Raw genomic sequence first — 25,344 nt, 5'->3', positions numbered from 1 at the left:
AAAAAAAAAAAAAAAAAAACTAGCCATGTGACCTTGGGCAAGTCACTTAACCCTAATTGCCCTCCAAAAAGCAAAAAAAAAAAAAACCAAAGATACAATGTGATTTGAGGAGGAGGTAGTAGTACTGGGGAGTTGGGGGGCACCCTCTCATAGAGGGAAATGCACCTGACGTGAGCTTTAAAAGAAATTAGGGATTCTGAGACTAAGTTGAAAAAGATACACATTCCACATACAAAAGGCATACAAGCATAGAGTCAAAATCGGGAGTGCCATGTATGAGAGAGGGGGAGGGAATATGGCACTTTTCTGAGCACTTTACAAATATTATCTCATTTGACCCTCACAACAACCCTGACGGGTGTTATTACCCCCATTTTACAGTTAAGGAAACTCAGGCAGGAAGAGGTTAAGTGACTTGCCCATGGGTCACACAGCTAGTAAAGTGTCACATGAACTCAGATCTTCTTGTCTCCAGGTCTCGATATACTATGCCACCTACCTGCCTCATTACAGCAAAAAGACCAGTTTAGCCAGACCAGAGTACTCACTGGGGAGAAAAAAAAGTGCAAGAAGGTGAGGCGGCCAGGTGGCTCAGCAAGTAAGAGCACCGGCTCCAGTGTCAGGATGACCTGGGGATCGAATCCTGGGCTCAGACACTTAGCAACCACCCAGAAACACCTGGCTGTGTAACCTTGAGCAAGTTACTTAACCTCAATTGCTTAGGGGCAGCCAGGTGGCTCAGCGAGTAAGAGCACCTGCCCCAGAGTCAGGATGACCTGGGGATCAAATCTGGGCTCCAATACTCAGCATTACACCCAGAAATAACTGGCTGTGTAATCTTGAGCAAGTTACTTAACCCTAATTGCTTTAAAAAAAAAAAAAGGAAGAAGTCCGGAAAGGCAGGTGATAGTTAAGTTATGACTCTAAATCCATACATTGGAGTTTCTTGAAACAGAAATGAAATGATCAGATTTGCTCTTTAGGAAAATGACTAGACCTCTCTGTGTATGCATGAATGGGACTAATAATCCAGGAAGGGTAGATTAAAGGTGTTCTGACAGGCTTTAAATGCCAAACAGAGGAGTTTTATTTCAACCTAGATATAATAGGCAGCCAGTAGAGTTTATTGATTAGAGGAGAGATATGATCAGACCAACATGGAGGATAGATTAGAGTGGGGAGATGCTTGAGGAAAGGCGACCAATTAGGAAGCTACTGCATTAGTCTAGGCAAGAGGTGATGAAGGCCTGAACTAGAGAGGGACCAAGTGAGTAGAGAATGGGGATGGATGTGAGAGACATTGTAGAGATAAAAATGATGATACCTTGTCCTATGGCATTTGAATTATGATAGAAGAAGAGAAAAAAGCCAATTCTATTGTGACTCTACGCTGGCATTTACCATCAGTATAACAGAAAGATTTAGTCAGACTCCATGTAGGGAAAAGCAACAGTGTGCAAATAAAGAGTTAAGATCATTTATTTCTTTAAGTAATGATAAAATAACTATTCCCTATAAGGAAGAAATGAAGGGGCCAAAAAAATGAAAGTAGTCAAGCATAGGAGATTCTGAGTGATACAATTCCATCTGCAAAAATTATGAATTCCTGTAACTATTTGGCAGAGGAAATATACCATGGGAGAATAACAATAATAATTATGATGGTAATGATAATATCATCTTAGATTTATGTGTTTTCTTCCTAAATGCTCAAAGCATGAATCATTAAGCTAAGTGTAAGAAAAAATTTCTTGAGACCTCACCATAGCTAAATAATATTTATTTAACTTGCAATTATGATATTTTACCAGTTGCCTTTCATTCCTTCTCCTTTCTTTTTTGGAGACAATCCCAAGGTCCAAAAGTTTACCTTATCAGAAACATGACAGTGAAGGGAGCAGGGGAGCACTGAATCTCAGTTCATGGGCTATGACTGAAGAGCCTGTCTTTTAAGCCACCAATAGGGGTGAGCGTGGTGGTGCTCACCTGTAATCCCTGTTATTAACAGAGGCTGAAGCTAGGGGATCCCTTGAGGATGACTCTTGAGTTGAAGTCAGGCTAAAGATGAATGGGTATCAGGCCAAGAGCGGAAATGGAGCAGGTCATAGTTTTCATGCTGATCAGCAATGAGAGAGGAGAAGAGAGGAAAGGGGAGGGGATAATGGGGAGGGGAAGGGAGAATGGGAGGGAGTGAAGGGGAGGGATGGAAGGAGAGGAAGAAGGAAGGAAGGAAGGAAGGAAGGAAGGAAGGAAGGAAGGAAGGAAGGAAGGAAGGAAGGAAGGAAGGAAGGAAGGAAGGAAGGAAGGAAGGAAGGAAGGAAGGAAAGGAGGGAGGGAGGGACAGACCATTCCAATGCCCAATACTAACTGCCATAACTGAACTCAACTGATCTTATATCAGTCTTTTAACTCATCACCAAAGGGACCTTATTGGACACAACTGCCTGACATTGCCAAGGTTGAACCAGAAATTTCTGGGCTTCTGGAAATGCAATGCCAGGGGTCTTTGGCACAAGACATCCAAGTCTATGGGCACTTTTTCATGACTGGCAGATTCCATTTTATGGATAACGTTAGCCCAAGTCTCATTATCAATCACTTCTGTATCCCTAAATAAAAAAGACTGGTGATACTACCATGATGCCAGTCTTCTAGGAGGAATATGTGGACCCCCACAATATCAAGCAAAACTACCCATGAAAATAGAGAAAACATTCACATAAGAAGTGAGAGGAAACAGTGCCTTTCCACAATCACCCTGCCTGCTTCCAAACATTATGAGGAAGTTGATTTTCTACCTATTTCATATGGAATTCATTCAAATCCACCTTCTGCTAATGCAGAATAATGGGGAATACGAGCAAGTTTCTTAATCACCCTCTGCTACTCTGCTCCCTTAAACTCCATACCTTAGTTCACTGCCCCCACTGAGGCAGTTAGGAAGCATGCACACTGAGGAAGAAGAACTTGCTGGTTTGAGAGTCACGAAGATCTCAGTTCAAATCCCACCTTACAAAGTCACTAATTATGTGACCCTGAGCAAGTCATTTAATTTCTTAATCCCAATTTCCTCATCTATAAAATGGAAAATAATAACACCTCAAAGGGTTGTTGTAAGGATCAAACGAGATGATATTTGTAAAGCAATTTCCAAAACTTAAAGTGCTATATATAAATGCAATCTATTATTATTATATCATTCTTTATTTGCACGGGTAAGACTACTAACACAAAAAACCATTGCATATGTAAATTAGATGCTCAAAGAGATCAACCAAGGCCACACTTTGGACTACAAATAAGCTACAATCTACAAAATAAGGTTGATGAAACTTGAATAACCTTAGGAAATCAAGGTATATGATTTGATTATGCTAGATTATGCAAGAACTATGACCTTGCCCTACTTAACTATCCAGCTAGGAAAGGCTATTATGAAATGACATCTCTGGGTGATTCTATAGCTAGGTCGCCTATGTAAGACCATGTAAAACAAAGCCCTCCACCCCTACAATGCCCCTAAGCATTGCTTCTTTGACTGGCCATTAGCGTAATCACATATACTTACCTCTGGGTCAGAACCTAGACACTGGAATACAGGATACCTGTTGTTTCATAATATTCCCAAGAGAGAAAAAACCCTCTGGGGCAGGGTGAAAGTGGATAGTAGGCGGTCAACATCAGTTCATATCTACCTGTAGATGACAGGAAACAGGGAAAGGATTGGTTAGAGCTGGTCAGGTTGCTAAAAGGAGTAGCCACTGATGAGAACTAGGTGGGTGTCACAAATGGGCACCGCTCCTAGGAAACTGGTGGAACAAGACATCTAGCATTCTGAGGCACAGTGATTGGAATGGAAATCGGTCACGATTAGCGAGACAGAGGAAAACTGGTAAGAAACAGCTGCAGTAAATAGCAGCATCACATGGCAGAAGGAAGTGAAATATATATGTCCCATTCTGAACCCTGAGTCTACCACCCTCTGTCGGGAGGCGGATAACATGCTTCATCATTGGTCCTCTAGTATCATGTGGAAAATGAGGATACTTAAAACACATCCTCAGGTTTAATAGTGAGCACAATATCAAACCTAAAAAATAAAAAATCTAAAAATCCCATATCTATTATACAGTTAGATGTGTGTGTACTACAAACATGGGACCTTTCTATCTGTATTTGGATTCCTAGAGATACATGACCAGTAGTGATATCTCAATCAAAGAATATGAAGAGTGCCATGATTTTTTTCCCATAATTCCAAATTGATTTCCAAAAAGGTTGGATTAAATCATAACTCCTCCAACAGCGCATTAACATACTTAATGTCCCACAATCACCCTAAAATTATTTTTCTCTATTATCTTCTTTGCCAACTTGATCGCTACTAGGTGAAACCTCAGAATTGCTTTTAATTTGTATTGCTGTTATTATTGATTATCTGCAGCATTTACATATAGATGTTAAGTTGTTTGCAATTCTTTTGTAAGCTGTTCATATGCTTTGGCTTCTTAATTATTGGCACATTGTTCTTATTCTCATATCTTTATAATTCCCATATACCATGGAGATCAGGATTTTATCAGAAATATTTGAAGCAAAAAAAATTTCTTCCCACTCACTTCTTTTTTTATTCTATCTGCATTGATTTTGTTTGTGTGAATGACAAGTCACCTTTAATTTTGTTCTTGATTTTTGCCAGGAATTGAAGTTGAGCCCACCAGTTTGTAGTTTGAAAAATTCTACCTTTATTCCTTTTTAAAAAAAAAAAAACTGGAACATTTGCCTATATATAACACCTCTCTCATTCTACATGGTTTAAATGGAGAATGTTTAAATGATTTTATTATCATCAATAGCAGCTCAAAAATCATGTCTGCCAGTTTTTTCAGTATCCTAGGAGACAGATCATTAGGAACCTAGGAACTTGAACTTAATAGAGCGAGCCATGTACCCTCTTACTATCTTATCACTTATCTTAGATTTTTAGCTCTGAATTAAATGTTTTTATTCTATCCTTCCTAGTCTGAAGGCTGCTCTCCTTGGTAGGAAAGCCAGAAGCCAAGTGAGTATAGCAGCTCTGCCTTCCCTCTGTCACCCATTATCATTAAAACTCCTACATCAAGCAATAGCCTCATTCTTTCTTTGGTCTCTCCCTAGCTCTCAAGATTACTCTCAAACCTCTACGCTGTTGTCCTTAACATCCATCACCAGCCCCAGCTCATTCTAAGCTTTGGCATCCCTGATAACACTTTTTATAGGATGGTGTTACTCTTTTATATTTATTCTTAGTTCCCCTGATCTTTGCCATAGAGCTTCTGTACATGTCATTTTAAAATTCAGGCTGGTTGAAGAGTTTCTTATTCACCTGTGTTGTTTTCCTTAAACATTTCACCTTTCTCTTCCTTGTAGAAATTTTGTGGTGTTTGGATAGTAGGAATTTCATTCCTAAGACCATCCCATTTCTCTTGGATTGTATTCCCCTACAAAAATTTAGACCATTGGATCCCACCTATTCTTTTTTCTAAATTCTGAGAGTTGCTTTCTGAAAATCAAGGATGCATATCCAATTATGCCTAACTCTCTTCTCTTATCTATCATGAAGTCTAAAGTGAATGACTCCTTCCTCCCAGGATCACATCATTTTGAATTTTGTAACCAGTTCTTCTTTACTTGACCAAATTAGGTTTCTTCCTTCACCTTTTGAAGAATGAAATTATCATTAAGGCAAATGAAAAATGTATTAGGTGCTCTGTTTTTAGCAGAGAGAGAGAAAATGAGCATGTGCCTGGATAGTTGAAGCCTCTGTGACTGCTCTGTTATGACTCTATACTGGATTTGTAAGGTTTTCTAAATTTATCATCATTTCTGTCTCTTGACTGGTTTAACCAGTAGCAATAATCCCAGCACAATATGGCTTCTCCCTCCACTAAGGCTTATAAAGTCTTATATGATAACTACCTTTGATTTGCAGATTTCCTTATGGGAAAGAAAGATCTCCTTCATATACAAGGAGATTCTATTTTCCTTTATATTTAAACTATTAATTTTTATTTAATTTAAAAAATATAACTGCTTATAAGATAAATGAGAGTAAACTAAATCACAGGAAATGATTACTATATTGTGATGCTTGCATTAATTTGTAGATTTAATATAGGAAACATAAAAATTAATGCCATGTCAGTTAGTTTGTGAACTTGTCTGGAAACAAGCTCATTTTAAGGGTACAAAAATTCTTGCCTATGTCTTAATAGCATACCAGGTTCTTCTTTTAATATTTTCTTTTCTTATAGAAGTTATTATCTAGAGTCTGCAATTTATTATACAGGATACAATCTTGGTTTCAGCCAACTCTCAGTGGAGGAGCTATTAATGCAAAACATGTATTTTATGTAATACAAAACATCACATCAGATAAACAGCATAAGACTATTCCATTTGGTTGACGTTTGTTAATTTCTATAGTTGCCTAGTGTCTTCTGAATCTCCTAAATGTATATTTAAGTGATGATCATAAGCCTCAAAGTTCTAAGCCATTTCTCATTTTTACACAGGAGTTAATCATTTTTTGCGTCCTGGACCCCTTTGGCAACCTGATGAAATATATGGACTAATTCTCAGAATCATGTTTTTAAATGCATAAAATAAAATTCTTAGGATTAGAAATGACACCCATTACATTAAAATACTTTTATCAAAATGTTAGAAAACAAGTTCTCAGAGCTTATGTTAAGAACCAATGATCTAAACTGAACCAGATGAGATCCAGGATCTCCTCTACAACGCTGGTAGTCTATGGCTACTATGTTTCAAATACAAGTTCTAACCAGTTTATTTTTAAAAGTATCTCTTTTGATGGCCATATTCCAATCGTGAGCCCAATTCTTTTTTTTTTTCTTAAAGCAATCAGGGTTAAATAACTTGCTCAAGGTTACACGGCCAGTTATTTCTGGGTGTGGTGCTAAGTATCTGAGCCCAGATTTGATCCCCAGGTCATCCCGACACTGGAAGCAGTGCTCTTACTCACTGAGCCACCTGGCCACCCCTCATGAGCCCAATTCTTGATGATACCTCTGAGACTGAATTTAACTGCATTAAGAACTCTAGCTTGTCTGGTTTATTGCTGCTACTCTGCATATGCATACTTGTTTAAAGACATTTGGGCACAAAAGTTATATTAATACTCTGTTTTTTAGAGAATTTGTCCTGTTAATGACTGATCCTTTCACTGACATTCTTCTTCCTCTGTATACCTGTTGCTCTGTATACCCTACTTTTTACATACATGCACCCTCTCTTCTGGTACTCTCTCCATTAATTGCTTAATCCACTACATCAAATCTGAAAGTCTCCAGACACATATATTTTACTGGTTCTTGTTAGAAGTACTTTACCTAATGCTACAAGCCTGCCTTTCCTCTAGTTTGTAATCCAGGTTCTGTTTTCAGATGTCATATTTTCAATTAGCTATTCATTTCTAATATTTCCCTTTATTTTATAAAGATGCTACCTTCAACTGGCAAGACAGTGCCATCTGTGCCCCTAAAGTCTTCAGTCTCTTAGCCATATAGTGTTGTAATATCTACTAAAATGATATTCTGATTTAAAGGACCTTAGAAAACAACTTGCTCAACCACCTCATTTTATAGATGAGAAAGCCAAGATCCAGAGATCTTGCGCAATTAGCCCAAGGTCACACAGAAAGTAAACATAACTGAGATTCAAACCCTGAAGCCAAAGCCAGGTGCTCTGACCCCAAACTCAATCTGCTTTCTACTAGACCATGCTGCAATGATATGCAATAAAGCCAGCTGTGAAAAAACCAAAAAAATGTAATTATCGGAAAGAGGAGCAAAGGTGTAATGGAGGGAGGGGAAGAATGATGGAAATACTTCAAAAAGTATTAAATGAATTAAGTAGTAATACTTTTTTCCCCTTCCTACCCCCAAACCACTATGCTATGAAAGCCAACCAATATAAGGTCAAATCCTGAACCTGATGATCTGAACAGGACACATCATCAGTCTCATAGAGCAATCTGTTTCTGAGAGATGTGTTGGGTTCCATGGCAGCTATTCTGTAAGAATGCATCTCTTAAGTGCCCCTGGTTTTATCCCTGTACTCTCTAGAATAAAACGTAGTCTTGAAGGGGTTATAGATCACTCAGGGAGTGAAAAAAATAGCCTATCTAATTTTCTTAGCATCACTCATTCAATAAGCATTTAACACATCCTCAAGATTTTAAAGGATCATAGGCATAGATCTATTAGGGCGATGGCTGTCAAGGGGTATACCATAAAATTCTGGATGTTATATCATTACAGATAAAAGAAATACATAAATAATTTTAATATAAATTTTACTTATCTAGAATATGTAGTCTGCTAAGGATTCAAAAATAAGCAAAACTTAGCTATTATACATACACACTAACTTCAAAACACATCTGACCTCGGACTCCCTGAGATCTAGCAAAAGAGTCTGGGATTATTGAAAGGAAACTGAATATGCATAGCTAGCAATTTTGGTGTCTCTGGTAAACATCAGAAAATGTGTTCTCGTGTTGATTTTGCAATTCATGATATGAAAATAAATACTTTAAGGAGTAAGGAAGACATAGTTGAGGGGGCTAAGGAAGTGTTCCTATTGTGCTCATGAATAATAAAGGGTCAAAGCATTTTAACTGATTTCTATTAATTTCTCATTAGATTTTCTATTAGATTTCTACAAACTGTTCCTATTAACTAATTCATATTTTAATTATTATTCTTATTAGGTGCATGCTAAACTTAAGGGTTTTTTCTTAAGAAGAAATTATGTTAAATTATTGTCTTTAAATATCACTGCCAATTTCAGAAAAACCTCAAAAGACTTACATGAAATGATGTAAAGTGAAGAGAACAGAACCAGGAGAACATTATAAACAGCAGCAGCAATATTGTTCAATGAAGAACTGTGAACAACTTAGCTATTGTCAGAAATACGAGGATCTAAGAAAATCCCAAAGGACTGATGATTAAGCAAACTATCTGCCTCCAGAGAAAGAATTGATATTATTTGAACACAGACATAAGCATGCTATTTTTCACTTTCATTCTTTTTCTTTTATTCAAGTCTTACTGTACAGAATAAGTAATATGAAAATGTTTTATGTGATTGCACATGTATAACCTATATCTGATTATTTACCATCTCAGAAAGGGGAGAGGGGAGGGAGGAAGGAAGGCAGGGGTAGAATTTAGAACTTAAACTTTTTTAAGTTTAAAAATTGTTTTAATGTGTAATTGAGGTAAAAATATGATATACTTTAAAATTAAATAACTAAATAAAAATGCCCTGGGACAATGTACTGGTCATCTTAATCTGGTTATAAATGTGCCCAGAGCAATGAGCTCATCATTGCATCACCAGACAATAAGTTTAAATGAAGACAAAATGACATTAGATTTTCTTTTTCTAATTTTTTAATCTGTGACACTTCAGTATAGTTACTTTGTTTACTACCATTATTTCTTTCTTTTACTACAATACCACTTATTCAAGAAAAGTTTCTTACCCTCTGTTTTCATATTTGTCTTCCTCTCTCTATGTCTACATTGGTATTCTGCTAGATTTGTGAATTCACTAATACGAATACTCCATACAGATTCGAAGGACCTCAATAACTTCTCATGCTATAGGATTCTCATTTCATATTTTTCCATAAATCCTCCTGAAATGAACCGCCCAACATACCAAAGACCTTCCTCTGGCCTTTAGGCTCTCAGGGCTTCCAGTGCAGCATTTAAGGCATTTTTCACTCTTGATATATAACTGATCACCTAAATTTTCTAATCATGCATATATTCTATAATGTCTATTATTCCACTTCTTTGTTCATGTTGTTGTTATGCAGTTATTTCAATAGTGTCTGACTCTCCAGGACCCCATTTGGGGTTTTCTTGGCAGAGATATTGGAGTTGTTTGCTATTTCCTTTCCTAGCTCATCTTACAAATAAGGAAATAGAGGTAATCTATTTTAATAAAGAGTTAAGTAACTTGACCCAAGGTCACATAACTAGTTAAATGTCTGAGGTCAGATTTGAACTTAGAAAGGTGAGTCTTCCTGACTCTAAGACCAGCACTCTATCGACTGCACCCCTTAGCTGCCCCTATTCCACTTCTTACACCCATTGTAAGACATGGTGCAGCTAAGTTACATTCACCGTGCATTTTTCACTGCATTTCCAGTTACTTTAATTCTGAGTCTTCCTAGATTGTAGAGTTCCATAATTTGATAAAACATAGTAACACTGTTAAGAGATAAGTGCCATGGTCTGGGCAACATACATTTTTCATCCACTTTATGGATCAAGAACATGAACAATCTCTTGCATTGTTATGTATTTCATCAAAGAAGTAGTAAGATATTCCAGGGCTCAATGAATTCACTATATATCCTGGGATCGTGGGGTATATAGGCACCTCCCTATCCATAAGGAATACTTCTTTTGTTTGGACCATAATACAGAACATCTTGTGTGATGCTAGCGAATGCTTCAGACAAACATATACCTCTATACTTTATTTATTCTTATTTTTTACACTTGAGGTCTATACTCAGCAAATTCCTAAACAAAGTTGACTATGTAGTCACATTTATTAGAGATTTTTATCTTAATTTTAATATATGTTTACTTTGTTTGGGAGGAGGCCACAAAGCTCTATTTTATTCTACTCAAATCATTTTTAAATCAATAAAAAATTAAACACTGCAAGAGATTATATTCTCAAATCTTCATAAAGGTTTAAAAGACCACAAAGACATGGTATATTGTAGAAAATCATCCATGTAAGCTTGCTTCTTCCATTATTAAATTTTCATCAAAAATACCTTTGATGCTTGCAATACACCATTCTCTCCAAGAGATATCTTCCTGGTCATTTGTATTGGGTGGAATCTTTTCCATTCTTTTGGAAACTCCTTTCTTTGAAACTTTATAAAGTTTGTGTATCATTAAAGTTGTGTCATTATTTGAAGGCTCTTAAGGATTCTTCATTTGTTTTATGTTGTTTCAGTCCCTTGTTAATCATTTTTGTTCCATCTTCTATAGTCAGAAAATCATTCTACCTGAAAGAGAAAACAGAAGCAAAAGAGAAGGTGGGTGCCTAGTTCTTCGTTCTTTCTGTCACTTTATCCTCATCTCAAATGTCCTAAGCAGTGTTTCTATCTCTTCTTTCATCTTTCACTTTGTCTTAGCATAACTCAAAGAATTCCTTATGTTATCCTTGGCATTCGTCAACCTCGGCTATTTCTGGGCCTTCTTAAACACTGACAAGTCCAGGTAATGTAACACAGGTAGAACACATCTGGAAAAACTGGCCATTCTCATAGTTCCTTGAGTATCCAAATCTCCTAATAAAAGCTTCCAAGCCTCATCGAACAAGAAATGGGAGGAAGGGAAGCTCCAGCCTTTTCTCCAACCCAGATAACTCCAGCCACGAGCACAAAAAAAGCTAAACTCACTTGCTTATTTGAGCAAGCCTGAGACTGGATCTAGACCTACGGTTCTTCCCCTTTGTGGGTGATTGAATCTCAGTTTCATGATGATCCAGGCTTGATGGTGACCCTGTGATTTTGAGATATCCCGACATCCTGGATCCATCAGGTGGAACTGCTTGGGAGGAGAGGGGAAGAATGTTTCTGCATTGGACATAAATGAAAAGAGAATGAACTCAAGCCCTGGCCTGGCTGGCCAGCAAACATGGATTTTGAGGGAAGAGTATAGAGCTGTTGTATAATGAAATAGTGCTTATTTAGTAGTCCTACTTTACATTCTGCTGAGTTTTAAGTATCAGAAACCTGAGGAGAGTGTAACTGTGGTTATAAGTTCTTAAAGAATCCTGTTTTAAATCTTTCTGTCAATGCCCTCCTGTGAGTCTTCTGAATACCTGATTCATATTATATATATACTGAGTACCTTTCTACTCCTAACCCTGCCCTTACGAGGAAACCCTGCCACAAGCCAAATCCTAAGTCTTAAATTATATATATATATATAAATTATATATATTATATACATATATAATAAGATATATATATGTATATATATATATATATATATATATATATATATCTGGGGCATTGGGGTGAGGAACATAACAAACCAAAGATGATAAAAAAGGGCCTGCCTCCTTTCATGAGAGGCCAGGATCTCCCAGACAGTCAGTCAACAAACATTTATTAAATGCCTATACGTGTCAGGAACTGTACTAAGCAAGAGAAATGCAAAGGAAGGCAAAACCATAGCTCCTGACTACAAGGAGCTCACATTCTAATGTCTGCTCACATACAAACAACTATGAACACACAAGATATGTGCAGTATAAATGGGAGGTGATCTCTGGCAAAGGTACTAGCAGTAGGGGGAATCAGGAAAGGAGTCTTGAAGAAAGTGGATTTGAACTGAGTCTTGAAAGAATATGGGGAAATCAAGAGATGTCATCAGTTTACAGTTGGTTTATATTTCTTTTCTATTCTTCTGCAAGTATTTCATGTAGCTAGCTATTAAACATAGATAGATAGATAGATAGATAGATAGATAGATAGATAGATAGATAGATAGATAGATAGATAGAAACAGATATATCTGATACACATATGCATATATGTATCTATATTTCATGCATGTGAAATATGAATTATATGCATTGTATAAAAATATTTATATCCATATTTTTTTGGCAGCCAAACACCGGAAAGTCATCAATCAAAATATTGACACTCACCAGTTCAGTAAATGTTCAACAAACTGTGGGACATGAATACAATGAATTATATATTGTGTCATAACAAATAATGAATGTGAAGAATTAGGAGAAATATGGAAAGACTTACATGAACAGAGGCAAAGTAAATAAACAGAACCAGGAGAACAGCATATCCATTTGCAATAATAGAAATGAAAATATTAAAAAGCCATCTAACGTTTAAATCAACCAGTCACCCTGAAAACATTTTTTAAAACTACCTAATTCTAATTATAATCAGGCTTAGCCTAAGAAAACAGATGATGAAACACAAATCCCTCTTCTCTGTTGAAAGGCAGGGGTCTAAAATTGTGGGATGTTGTGTGTACTGCCAGGGCTACTGTGTTTGTTGACTAGGCTTAATTGCTTCTCTTCATTAGAAGAGAGAAAGCTGTGTGTGTGCGTGTGTGTGTGTGTGTGTGTTGTATTGGCAAATAATTAGTGGAAAAACAAAAAGACATCAATTAAAAATAGATAAATAAGAGGATGGCTTATGTGCATTTTGGCAGAGAAGCAATGATCTCTAAGAGACATTATGGTTACCTCAAGAACAAATCATGTCAGCCTAGCCCGAATTCCTTTTTCAACCAAGTTACTAGTTTAGTTGATCAGGTAAAAGCCATAGACATAGCATACATGAGTTATAGCAAATTCCTTGCCAAATCCTGACCTGATACCTTTGTGGAGCAGTTACAGAGACATAAAGTGGACGATAATGCCAATTTGTAAATTGGGAATGGACTAAGTGGCATTTTTATCAATCATTTAGATGAAGTCATAATGAACCTGATCAAATTTTCAGATGAAACAAAATCAGCAGAAAGAGTCAACAAATTATACAACAGGATCAGTATTCAACAAATTATGCAACAGGATGAGTATTCAAAAAGATACTTTCAGGTTAAAACAGTGAGCAAATCTAATAAGATGAAATACAATGAGGATAAATGCAAAATCCCAACTTGGTTTGGAAACTCAAAGGTCAAAGTACAGAATGTTGCAAAACAAAAGGCTTTTGAAAAAGTGCTGTGGGTTTTAGGTGACAGAAAACTGAATGTTTCAAAAGTGAGACGAGGTATCCAAAATCCTGTGATCTTAGGCTGCATCGTCAAAAATTAAAATAGCTGATATTTACATGAGCATTTTACATGCAATATCTTAAACTAAACTTAAGTACTACTGATTTTATTATTCCTATTTTACAGGTGAGAGAGAAAGGTTTATGTAACTTGATTATGATCACATATGGTAAATTAGACAGTGTAGGAGGCAGATATTAACCTCAGGTCTCTCTTGATGTCATCCAGATTTTTTAAGATTACACCACACAAATACAATACCAAGCACATGGTTGCACTCTGCCCTGGTCAGACTACATCTGAATATTATAATCAGGTCTGGGTACTAGCTGGCTTAACATATTGTATTATTAATATATAATGTAATATATTATTACATATTAATATATAATAATTGGGTCTGGGTAATATAGTGTAGACAGGAAAAAAATCAATGGTTCAAATCAATGCCATTCAACAAAACTCAATTCAATTCAATAAGCATTTATTAAGTGCCTACTATGTGTCCAGCACTGTGTATGAGTCACTCTGTTAGGTGCAGGGTTACAAAGAACAAAAAAGGAGGTTTATATTGTCCTTGTCAGATCTAATAGGCACAGAGAGAAATGAATGCAAGGTAATTCATGAGGTAGAAAGCACTAACAATTGGAGAAATCAGGGAGAGCTGCACAGAGGTTGGGAGGAGGAGGAAAGAAGAGAGGGAGAGGAGAGGGAAAAGAGAGAGGAGAGAAGAAGAGAAGGGAGGGGAGGGGAGGAGGGAACTGAGCTAAGCCTTGCAGGAAAAAGATTTGGAGATAAAAAGGGAGTATATTCCACAGAAGGGGTAAGCGGGATTCAGCTAATAAACTTGCTACCCAGAATCCATTGTTAATTTTTCATTGTGAACATTTACACCTCGGAGGCAAATGTTACAAATCAGGACTTGATTCATTGTTTTGTTGATTGTGTAGTGATGGAGAAAGTGTTAATAATGTACATTAAACTTAAAAGTGTGTTCTGTGCTTTAGGAGGTAGACCAGGTAGGTGGGTGGCACAGGCCTGAAGTCAGGAAGATCTGAGTTCAAATTCTGCCTCAGACATGTACTAGCTGTATGACCCTGGGCAAGTCACTTAACCCTGTTTGCCTTTGTCCTTCAGTTGTTCAATGAGCTGGAGAAGAAAATAGCAAAACACTCCAGTATCTTTGCCAAGAAAAAAAATCACACAGGATCACGAGGAGTCAAGACACAATTGAACCAAGAAGCCATGTTTTAGGAGATCCAGTTTGTTAGTTACCAGCGCATCTCTGAGTAGAGATGGATTGAGTGATATCATGGAATATTAAGTACAAGAAATAGCTACTAGTCCTGAAATGCAGGGAGAGAAGGGAAATCATGTGAGAGAAGTCTAGAAAGATAGGCTAGATGCAAATTGTGGAGACTCCTAAGATTCACATTAACAGAAGACAGGAACTAGGATGGTTACCCATCAATCGTAGTTAGAACTAAAAAATCATATGAGAAGAACTGCAGATGTTTAGAGAATAAAAGATTTAATAGGATATAATAGCTGTCTTTAAGTACTTAAAGGATATTGTGTGGAAGAGACCTGTTTAGCCTGGCCCTACTGGGCAGAACACTGGGTATTTGTAATGGCAAGGTAATTTGAATTTGAGGATCCCTTTGTACTGGCAAAGGTAACGGGTACTTGGCACTTAGTAATTAATCAATCCTGTGTTAAAGAAACAGAAGGTATGAACCCCTGTAGGTGACATAACAGGAAGGAGTTGGCTGAAACAGGAAGCTAATGTTGTGTGTATATGAGGAAAAGCCCCAGAGAGGGAGAGTCAGATCTTCTTGGAGGCAGAAGCTGCTGCCTCTGGGGAGGCTGAAGAGGAAAGCCCTCCCCACTCCCCCCCGCCCAAGGCTGGACAGAATGATTTGGAGAACCTGGATGAAGTGACTTTGATTCTGGGAAGCAGCTGAGTTTGAGGGCCAGCCGGAGCTGCTGAGGACAAATTTCCATTCCATATTTGGGGGGAGGGATAGTAATTAGAGCTATCCAAAAATAATGGGCTGCTTTGGTGGCTTCCTACCCACTAAAGATCTTTATGTAGAAATGAGCTTGTCACTTAGGGAAGTAGAGAGAGAATCCCTCCTCAGCTGTGGAGAGGATTAGAATAGAAAACCTATTCTATGATTCTGCTAGTTTTATGTTATTGGATATAGCCTTGTCAGCTGGGCAAACTTTCCCTCCAGCCAACACCCTGAAGGATGCACCAGGGAAGCAAACATCAGCTACATGTCATGGACACGCTGCAGAAACTTACCATTGAAATATAGAAGGAAACTTGCAGAAAATTCAGATTCTAAAAAAAAATCCCCTTTCCTTCATGTACCTTCAGCATCTGTTCCCATTTACCCCTTGCCCTCATCCTCCAAATATAAAGCTCTTCTCAATCCAAAAAAGCCCCCCCTTGGTCCCATCCAGCTGCCTCTCTTCTCTAATTCACCACTACACTTATTTAGAATGGCCTTTAATACCACACTTTTCCAATTTTTCGCTACACACTCATTCCCAGTCTCTCACAATCTAGCTTCCCCCACACCGTTCAACAGAGATTGTCTTCTTAAAGATTGCCAATGACCTCCCAGGCACCAAATTCAATGGTCTTTTTCTCAGTCCATGTTCTGTTGCATTTGACACTGTTGACTTCCTGTTAGGCTCTATTTCCCAGCATGCCTTGTATTCTGAGCTCCTGCCCAAAGATATTTCATGCTGGTTGTCCCACTCAGATCCTAAACTCAATTTGTTCATAACTAGGATTGTTTTCTTTCTCCCTAACCCCACTTATTCTTCCACTTTACCATTTCAGGCTGTGACCTCACAATTCTCCCAGTCTCATGGGGTCAAAATCTTAATGCCATTTTTTACTTTTCAATTCAATTCAGTTTAATTCATCAAGCATTTATTTTTTCCCTTTTTTAATTTTAATTAATTTGTTTGTTTCCTTTTAGTTTACAGGATTGAATTCAACAATTCCTTGAGTTTCACATTTTGTCCCCCTCCCCGCCATGGCTGCATATAGTCAAGTATAGGATCTATAAATACTTTCACATTATACATTAGTCAGGTTATAAGGACGGATTGTATCACATGCAATGAAAAATGGTAAAGAGGACATAAAACCAAATAAGAGAAGGAAAAAGATCAGGTATTTTGCTTCCACCTGGATATAAACTTAGTTCTTTCTAGTTCTTTCTCTGGATGCACATATTTCTCTCCATCATGAGTCTTTTGGGATTGACTTATATCCCTGCATTGCTGAGAAGAGTCCAGTCTTTCAAAGTTGGTCATCACACATACGTTGTGTCTGTAATTGTGTACAAATTTTTCCTGGTTCTACTCTTCTCACTCAGCATCAGTTCTTTTAATCCTCTCCAGGTAAATATGAAGTCCATCTGCTCCTTGTTTCTTGTAGCACAATAGTATTCCATAACATGTATATATTATAATTTGTTCAGCTATTACCCAATTGATGGGCACCCCCTTAATTTCCAATTCTTTGCCACCACAAAAAGAGCTGCTATACACATTTTTGTACATATGGATCTTTCTCCCATTTCTATGATCTCTTTGGGATATAACCCTAGGAGTGGTATTGCTGGATCAAAGGGTATGAAAGTATTTATAGCCCTTTCGGCATAATTCCAGATTGCTCTCCAGAAAGGCTGGATCAGTTCACAACTCCACCAGCAATGCATTAGTGTTCCAATTTGCCCACATCCTCTCCAGCATTTGTCATTTTCCTGTTTTGTCATCTTAGCCAATCTGACTGGTGAGATGTGGTACCTCAGAGTTGTTTTGATTTGCATTTCTCTAATCAATAGTGATTTAGAGCATTTCTTCATGTGCTTATAGATATCTAATTTCTTTCTCTGAAAACTGCCTGCTCATAGGCAGGCCGGGAAGGCGCGGTGCGGCTGGCAGACGCAGAAGCATTTATTTTTTAGATAAATTGTATCTTTTTATCACCAGTATTTCACCCTGGATCTCTCTCCTCCTCCTACCTACCTCAAGGTCATCTTATTTAGCAAATAATAATTTTAAGGAAAAAAATCAACAAAACTGAAACATGTATTCCCCCAAAATCTGAAAAATATATATAAAGTTCCAAAACAATGGACCTCCCACTTCTGCAAAGGAAAGGGATAGGGGTATCTTCTCATTTCTCTTCTTTGGGGTCATGCTTTCAACAAGCATTTATTAAGCAACTTGTGTGGGCCAGGAACTATGCTAGGTATGGGGGAGAGAAACTCAAAAGTCAGGCAGTCCCAATTCTCAAAGAGCTTACATTCTATTGAGGGGAAACAATATACATGTAAAAACTAAATGTGAACTGCATGCCAAGTAATTTCTGAAATGCAAGACACTAGCAATACACAGGATTTGGGGGGACTTCCTATAGAAAGTACCCCCTCTCTGCTCACTCTCTATACCCCCAAGAACTTATCCTTTATACTCTGGACATGCCTGTTCCCTAGAATGCATAGAATATCCTCTACCACTTCAAAGCTTCATTTCAATGCCACGACCTCCATGAAGACTTCCTTGCTTCCTCCTGTCAGTATGACCATTCCACTTACAAGGATATGTTGATAAATAGCAACCAGGTCTCAAAAGCTCAGCAAACTTTTAAATTTAATCTGCATTATTTTCTGCATCACATTCTTAAATCTAAACTATCAACAAAACAATTCATCCAACCCTGCTTTGCAGCTTTAGTGAATTTCATTGGGGTAAATGTTTATAGTGAAAATTTCACAATCAGACTGTTGAATTGGTTGCTTTGCACCCCTGCCCTTAAACATCTTCACATTGAGCTTTAATTTGCAATTCTCTCAAGCATCTGGTTGGAACAGGGTCAGGCCTGGAGTCAGGAAGACTCATCTTCCTGAGTTCAAATACGGACTCAGACAGTTAGCTGTGTGACCCTAAGCAAGTCACTTAACCCTATTTGCTTCAGTTTCCTCATCTGTAAAATGAGCTGGAGAAGGAATTACCAAACCACTCCAGTATCTTTGCCAAGAAAACCCCCAATTGGGTCACAAAGAGTCGGACACGCGTGAACAACTACAAAGTACTTATCATATGGCATTGTAAAGTTAACAAGCAATTGAGTTCAATAAACATCTATTTGGGGCCTGCTATTTATACGGTACTGTATAGCATGGCTCTGTGTTTGTGGTTTATCTTGCTATTAGACAAAGGGAAGCGAGTATTTATTAAGTGCCTACTATATTCTGGACACTCTGCTAAGCTCTTTACAAATATTATCCCATTTGATTCTCACATCAACCCTGGAAGGTAGATGCTATGATCTCTCTCTCTCCATTTTACAGTGAACAAAACTAAGACAGGTAGAGGTTAAGCGACTTGCCACAGCCACTAAGTGATTGAGGTCATCTTTGAACTCAGGTCTTTCTGACTCCAGGCCCAGCATTCTAACCATTGCACCATCTACAGGCTACTAGACAGGGAGTATGTCATATAAATTTTGCTTCTCCCTCAAAACCTAATCGAATAGCCTGCACAGAGAATTAATCAGTTTTTTGTTTTAATGAGTGAAGAGCTTGTAGTAATCACTCTCTCCAGCCTGGCTTGTGATCAGATCATTTTCTATATGAGACAGCATTAATAATAATGGTGTTAATATTAACAACATTATGGGCAATCTTGTGCTAAGTGACATAGGGCATGGGACGAGGTTCAAAGAACACAGAGACAGATAAAAGATGGCCTTTAAAAGAATTAATTGAGCAGAGAAATTTTTTAAATAGATAAAAATATCTTATGCATTATCATCGTATGAATGTAACACACTAGCCTAAGCAACAGCATTTTGCACCGGAGTCACTAATACATTATAATCCAACCTGAGTTACTGCCTGACCCCAGAGGCATTAACTCACCTTAGCAGCAGCGACTTTGCCGTTAGCCACATTTCTTAGTGCATATGCACAGACGTTGTTCCTCTGGAACTAAATGCCTTCTGCACCATGATTCACCTAACTTTGCGTTTTCCCAACATCAATTAACATAAGATTGCATACGTCTGTGCAGGACACATAAACCATAAATAACATGCAGAGAAAACTCAGATAGATCCATCAACTGTAACTATTGATCAATAAGAACAGAATAAAATTTCCAAGATGGATTATATAAATGGGGGGGGACGTTATTGGGTATTAGGAAACATTAGAACAATTAGGAGAATACAGAGAGAATAAGCTTGGAATAGAAGCACAATACTATTTTAGAGATTCATTTTTGGAGGCTAGTAAAATTTCTTTGGCTGTCATGCAACTGAATATAGTAGGTGATTGTCTAGAAATGCCTCCTAATAAAACCAATTTTGCTTTTACTCCCTTGTAGTTGGAATATTTCCACAAATCCTAGCCCAAAGAATTTTTCTACCATTTATTTAGAACGAAATATAGAAGACCTTAGACACTCCAAAAAAGTCCCAAACAAGACAGCATAATTGAAATGCATGAGATAATATTGCTTGTTGCCAGGAAAACAAGTATTCCAATATCTCTATGCTCCAAGCATCAACGCAACATCTTTCCTGAAGCTTTAGGGAGGCCTTTAAATACAAAGACAGCAGTTCTCTTGGGCAGTGAAAGAACACTTTTCCATTGTGGCATTGATCTTCATTCTGAAACACCACTTGGGTTAAAACAGTACGGGCAACACAGGGAACACACCTGTCACTTTACAAAGACCACACACACACACACACACACACACACACACACACACACACGGCCTACATAGAGCCCAGCAGGATAGCCCAAAGACTTCAGGAGCCTGAATTTATTGCAGCCAAATTGTATGGCAGCCCTAGTCTTTCCAGCAGCAGTCTTCACAAGCTTTGGTGAATAAGACTCAAATTTCAGCTCAATTTTGTTACAACCATTTAAATCCAGTCTTACTCTCTCCAACTATTCAATGAAGATTCTCACAATTTCTTACTGTTCTAACAATTCTCTACTAGCTGTTAGCACTCAAGATAACAGTGCCAGAAAGAAGCAAGAGTGACTAAAAACTCTGTTCCAGCACTTGCTGGCTGGATGACAGACTCACCTCCATATTCCCAGGAAAAAAAAATAACATGAACATAAACAGATCCTTCAAGGAAGGGGAAAGAAATGTGTGTGTGAATGTGTATATTTTGTGTGTGTGTGTGTGTGTGTGTGTGTATAATACACATATACACACATATACATTATACACATGTATATATAATACACACATACACACTATATATATATACATATATATATCTGAGGTAGCAAGTAAATCCTTGAGCCAAAAGGCCATTGGAATGAAGAAATACAGCTGTCAAACCCTTCCTTTAAGTCCCCTGAAGAATAAATTCCCCTAGACAGCTGGGAGAAAAATAAAGTTGACATATACTTGTCAGACCACCACAAAAATCAGCCAAAGATTGAGTGCCAATTATGTGCCCAGCATGGAAGTTGTAGGGGATATAGAAAATGGTATAAGACTACCAGTCCCTGTCCTCAAGAATTTTATGATCTAATTGGCTAAATAAGGTTTAAATATATGAACTAATTAGTGCATAGTTTATATAATTAAGTAGTAAATGTATAGTACAGAGCCAAAACACTTTAGGAATTCAAAGAAAGGACTTTATTATGGAAAAGGAGTCGTCAGGCAAAGCTTCAGAGAGAAAATGGGTCTTGGTACTGTATCTTGAAGGATTTAAGTATTTGGAAAAATGGAGAAAATATTTCAGGCTATAAGCACATCATCAGCAAGATTATAAAATTCTATTAGGGACTGGCCAACATGAACCCGGACCCTGAGTACTCACGGCCAAAAATTTATTCCCAAAGTTCTATGTTTTTGGATTGGAACCAGGCAGGGAATATCCACATGCGTAGAAGCCAGCAGGAAGGGAAAATCTAAGCATACTCCTTCTGTTACAGATATAAAAGGTCATATCATAAAGAAATGACGTAATGGGAGGAGATATCTTTCACAATTAAGGATAGGGCAGAGTTCTTGACCAAACATGATATAGTTAGTTATAAAAGACAAAACGAACAATTTTGATAATACAAAATTGAAAAGTTTTTACACACGCATATTCAATGTGTTTAGATTTAGAAAGCAGTTAACTGGGGGAGGAAATCTTTGTGGTTGATCTTTCTGGTAAAGAGGTCTGATAACCAAGGGAATTGATGTCACTTTTTAATCTTCATCTCTCTTGACGTTCTTGACTTTTTATTCTTTCATGTGAATTTTATAATTCCCCTGGTTCTATAAAGTAATCTTTTGTATCTGATCTGTCTGGCACTAGATCACCATGAGCATTCACTATCTCTCAAACTCTTTATTTCTTCAAAGTGTTTGGTCATTGTAATTCGTATAATTCCTATGTGTATCATTGTAACTAGACTCACAGATATTTTATATATTCTGTGGCTATATTAAATGATATTTTACCCTCCCTCTTGCAGCTGGGTTTTGTCAATAATATGTAGAAAGGCAGATTCTTTTACGGGTTAATTTTATGTCCTGCTATTTTTTAAGTTGTTTGTTATTTTAATTAATTTTTATTAAATCTCTAGTATTTTCTAAGTAAACCATCATATCTTCAAGAAGAGATCATTTTGTTTCTTCTTATATATGCTTATTTCCTCAGTATCTTTTTCTTGTCTTATTGTTATAACTAGCATTTCTAGAACTGTATCGATTAACAAAGGTGACAGTGGACATCTGTGCTTTACCATAGAGCTTACTGGAAAAGTCTCTAGCATTTCTCCATTACAGATAATGTTAGCTCTTCAATTTAGATAGATACTATTTGCCATTCTAAAGAAAGATCTACTTATTGCTAAACTTTTAGGTTTGCTTTATTTTTTTGAGAAAGGACTGTTGTGTTTTGTCAAAAGGTTGTGTTATTAGTTTTTTCTGCATCTATTGATATGAAAATGTGCTAGGTTGGGCTTATTTTGTTCATTGGTTTTTGGTTGATTAAGACAGTCTCAGGGGCAGCTAGGTGGTGTAATGAATAAAGCACCTGCCCTAGAGTCAAGAGGACCTGAGTCCAAATCCGACCTCAGATACTTAACACAAAACTAGCCATGTGACCTTGGGCAAGTCACTTAACCGCAATTGCCCTACCTTCCCCCCTCCAAAAAAAATAGTGCAAAAAAAAAAAAAACCCAAAGACAGAGTCTCACTATCTCTCCTAGGATAAATGTGCACTGATTACCCATGACCTAAATCTAATATTGATTGGCAGGGGAGCTTTGACCTTCTCCATTCCCAAACTAGACCATTTTGTCCCACCTTAGCCTGATGACCTCAGCCTCCTACTGCCTCACTATTTGGTGCCAGATATAGTACAGATATACAGTCAACTTTAACCCTATTACAATTCAGAACTTTCAAGCTCAAGCAACAGACTGACCTGACCTTCTATTAACACGCAAGCCCAACTGTTCATATGCTATTTATGGGGTTTGTTATTAGTACATTCTATCATGTTCACATTTTCCCTACTATTAACCCATCCTGATGTCATGGTATAAATCCAACCAGGTCATAACATATAACTTTTAATATGTGGCCCCTTTGCTAATACTTTACTCAATATTTTTGTCTCAGCCCCATCTCTGTCTCCTCTTCATACAATCCAGAATTGGGAATTCGCTCTATCCCCTGCTGTGGGATTGACAGTCCTCAGTTGGACATTGGATATTGTGCTGGAAGCTGCCTCCTGACCTCCACTCCCTCCCTCAACACGTAGACTGTCCTGTCTCTTACTAAGACCCCTTCCAGAGAGCTGGAGTCAGGCTTCTCGCATTCCCCCAAGAGGACACTGCACAATGACCTACAGTGGACGGCTCTATGCCCCATTGCTACTGGGATAGTTGCCAAGAAGCACAGTGCTTGGCACACAGTGGGCATTTAATAAATGTTTGCTGACTTGACAGACTAGGTCTGAGATCCTGCTGGTTTCAGGTTCCATTTTAGAAGAGCTCCTGCTGTCTTCTGTCTTTCCTGGCATATCTCCTCACTGACCATCCACAGGCTTCTGGCTACCTTCTCGCACAGTCCTAGACCGGATGGAGGACTGGACCGGTGTTTCTCTTTGGCCTCTTGATCATTCACTGTTCCATGTCAGGCCTTGTGGACCTTTGATGGGGCATATACGCAGAACTCAGTTCCTCTAGGACCTTTCACATTTTAACTAGAAGTCATTTTCTATATTTTCTTTTTTTTTTTTTTTGGAGGGGAGAGGGCAGGGCAATTGGGGTTAATTGACTTGCCCAAGGTCACACAGCTAGAAAGTGTATCAAGTGTCTGAGGTCAGATTTAAACTCAGGTCCTCCTGACTCCAGGGCCAATACTCTATTCACCGTGCCACCTGGCTACCTCCAAGTACATTTCTCTGTGGCTTCTTCTTCCCCATTTCCTTACCACTCACTGAGGTGGACTGACCATTTGACTCTAGAAGCTGAGCAATGCCTATGCTTTTTAACCAATGCAATTAACCATGCTCGTTTTTCCTAGATTTCCCCAGGACCTCTAAGGAGGAGCACCCAGGCAAATAATTCTTAAGCATATGCCTCTTTTTGATAAATTATGAAATATAAGAAAAAGATATGATCTTAGAAAAAAAGTGACTGAACAGTCACTTAAAAAAAACCATTTACCATATATTCTTTTTTTTAAAAGCCAGGGCCCCTCATATGTTTAAAATATGATCATCATTAAAACAATTCAGTGTACAATTCTACTTTTCAGGCATGCACACATCTATTATGCAAGGCAAAGTACATCTGTAGACATTGAACCCTTATGTTCCAATTCAATCCACTTATTAATCATTTACAATCTGGTTGTGGGGCACAAAAGGGTACTGGATCCCTTATCTAAGAAGGGCTAGAAGATGCTTTTCACATTTGCTAATTTATATTAATATGGGCTTCATTCAGTAAATAAAGACCTCTGAAAAGCTGGAGATGAGGCTGTTTTTCAACAACACATTAAAAAAAACCCTAAGGCATGCAAAAATAAGAAATTTTATCATAATCAAAAACGTCTTGTTCAATCCTCCACGCATATTTTTTTCCCTTCCTGTTCCAGGCTGTCTGGAGGTTTTCGGCAGCAGGCCTACAGACATGGCTGGCTCTTTAATGGGGATGACCTCATCCACACACCACACAGCTGCAGAGACACAAGCTGTGTGCACTCTGCTAGAAACAATAGATTTCTGGGGAATTTATTTGTTCACACATGAACAGTAAATCAACATTCAGCGATAAGTTGCCATGGGTTTTCACTTTGTGGGAAAGGCCTAACCACCCAATTTTTATGAGAGACAGAGACAGAGAGACAGACAGAGAAGAAGAAGAAGAAGAAGAAGAAGAAGAAGAAGAAGAAGAAGAAG

General features: G+C 37.8%; 1 long non-coding RNA gene across 1 annotated transcript in view; it reads right to left on the bottom strand.

Moving 5' to 3' along the window:
• Positions 1–3,477: 3,477 nt before the first annotated feature.
• LOC138149814 (uncharacterized) overlaps positions 3,478–25,344 on the bottom strand; it is a 96,872-nt gene continuing 75,005 nt past the window's right edge. The window contains exons 2-3 of the long non-coding RNA XR_011165420.1: positions 10,874–11,110; positions 3,478–3,695 (exon numbers count right to left, since the gene is read on the bottom strand). This is a non-coding gene — a long non-coding RNA (uncharacterized lncRNA). The remainder of the gene's footprint in view (positions 3,696–10,873; positions 11,111–25,344) is intronic.

Source organism: Petaurus breviceps, unplaced genomic scaffold (genome assembly GCF_028583685.1).
Source record: "Petaurus breviceps papuanus isolate PSGF00001 unplaced genomic scaffold, PetGlider_PUasm1.0 90849, whole genome shotgun sequence".
Taxonomy (NCBI): Eukaryota; Metazoa; Chordata; class Mammalia; order Diprotodontia; family Petauridae; genus Petaurus; species Petaurus breviceps.
Note: the sequence above shows the minus strand (reverse complement) of the source record. Positions and strands in the feature narration are given on the sequence as shown.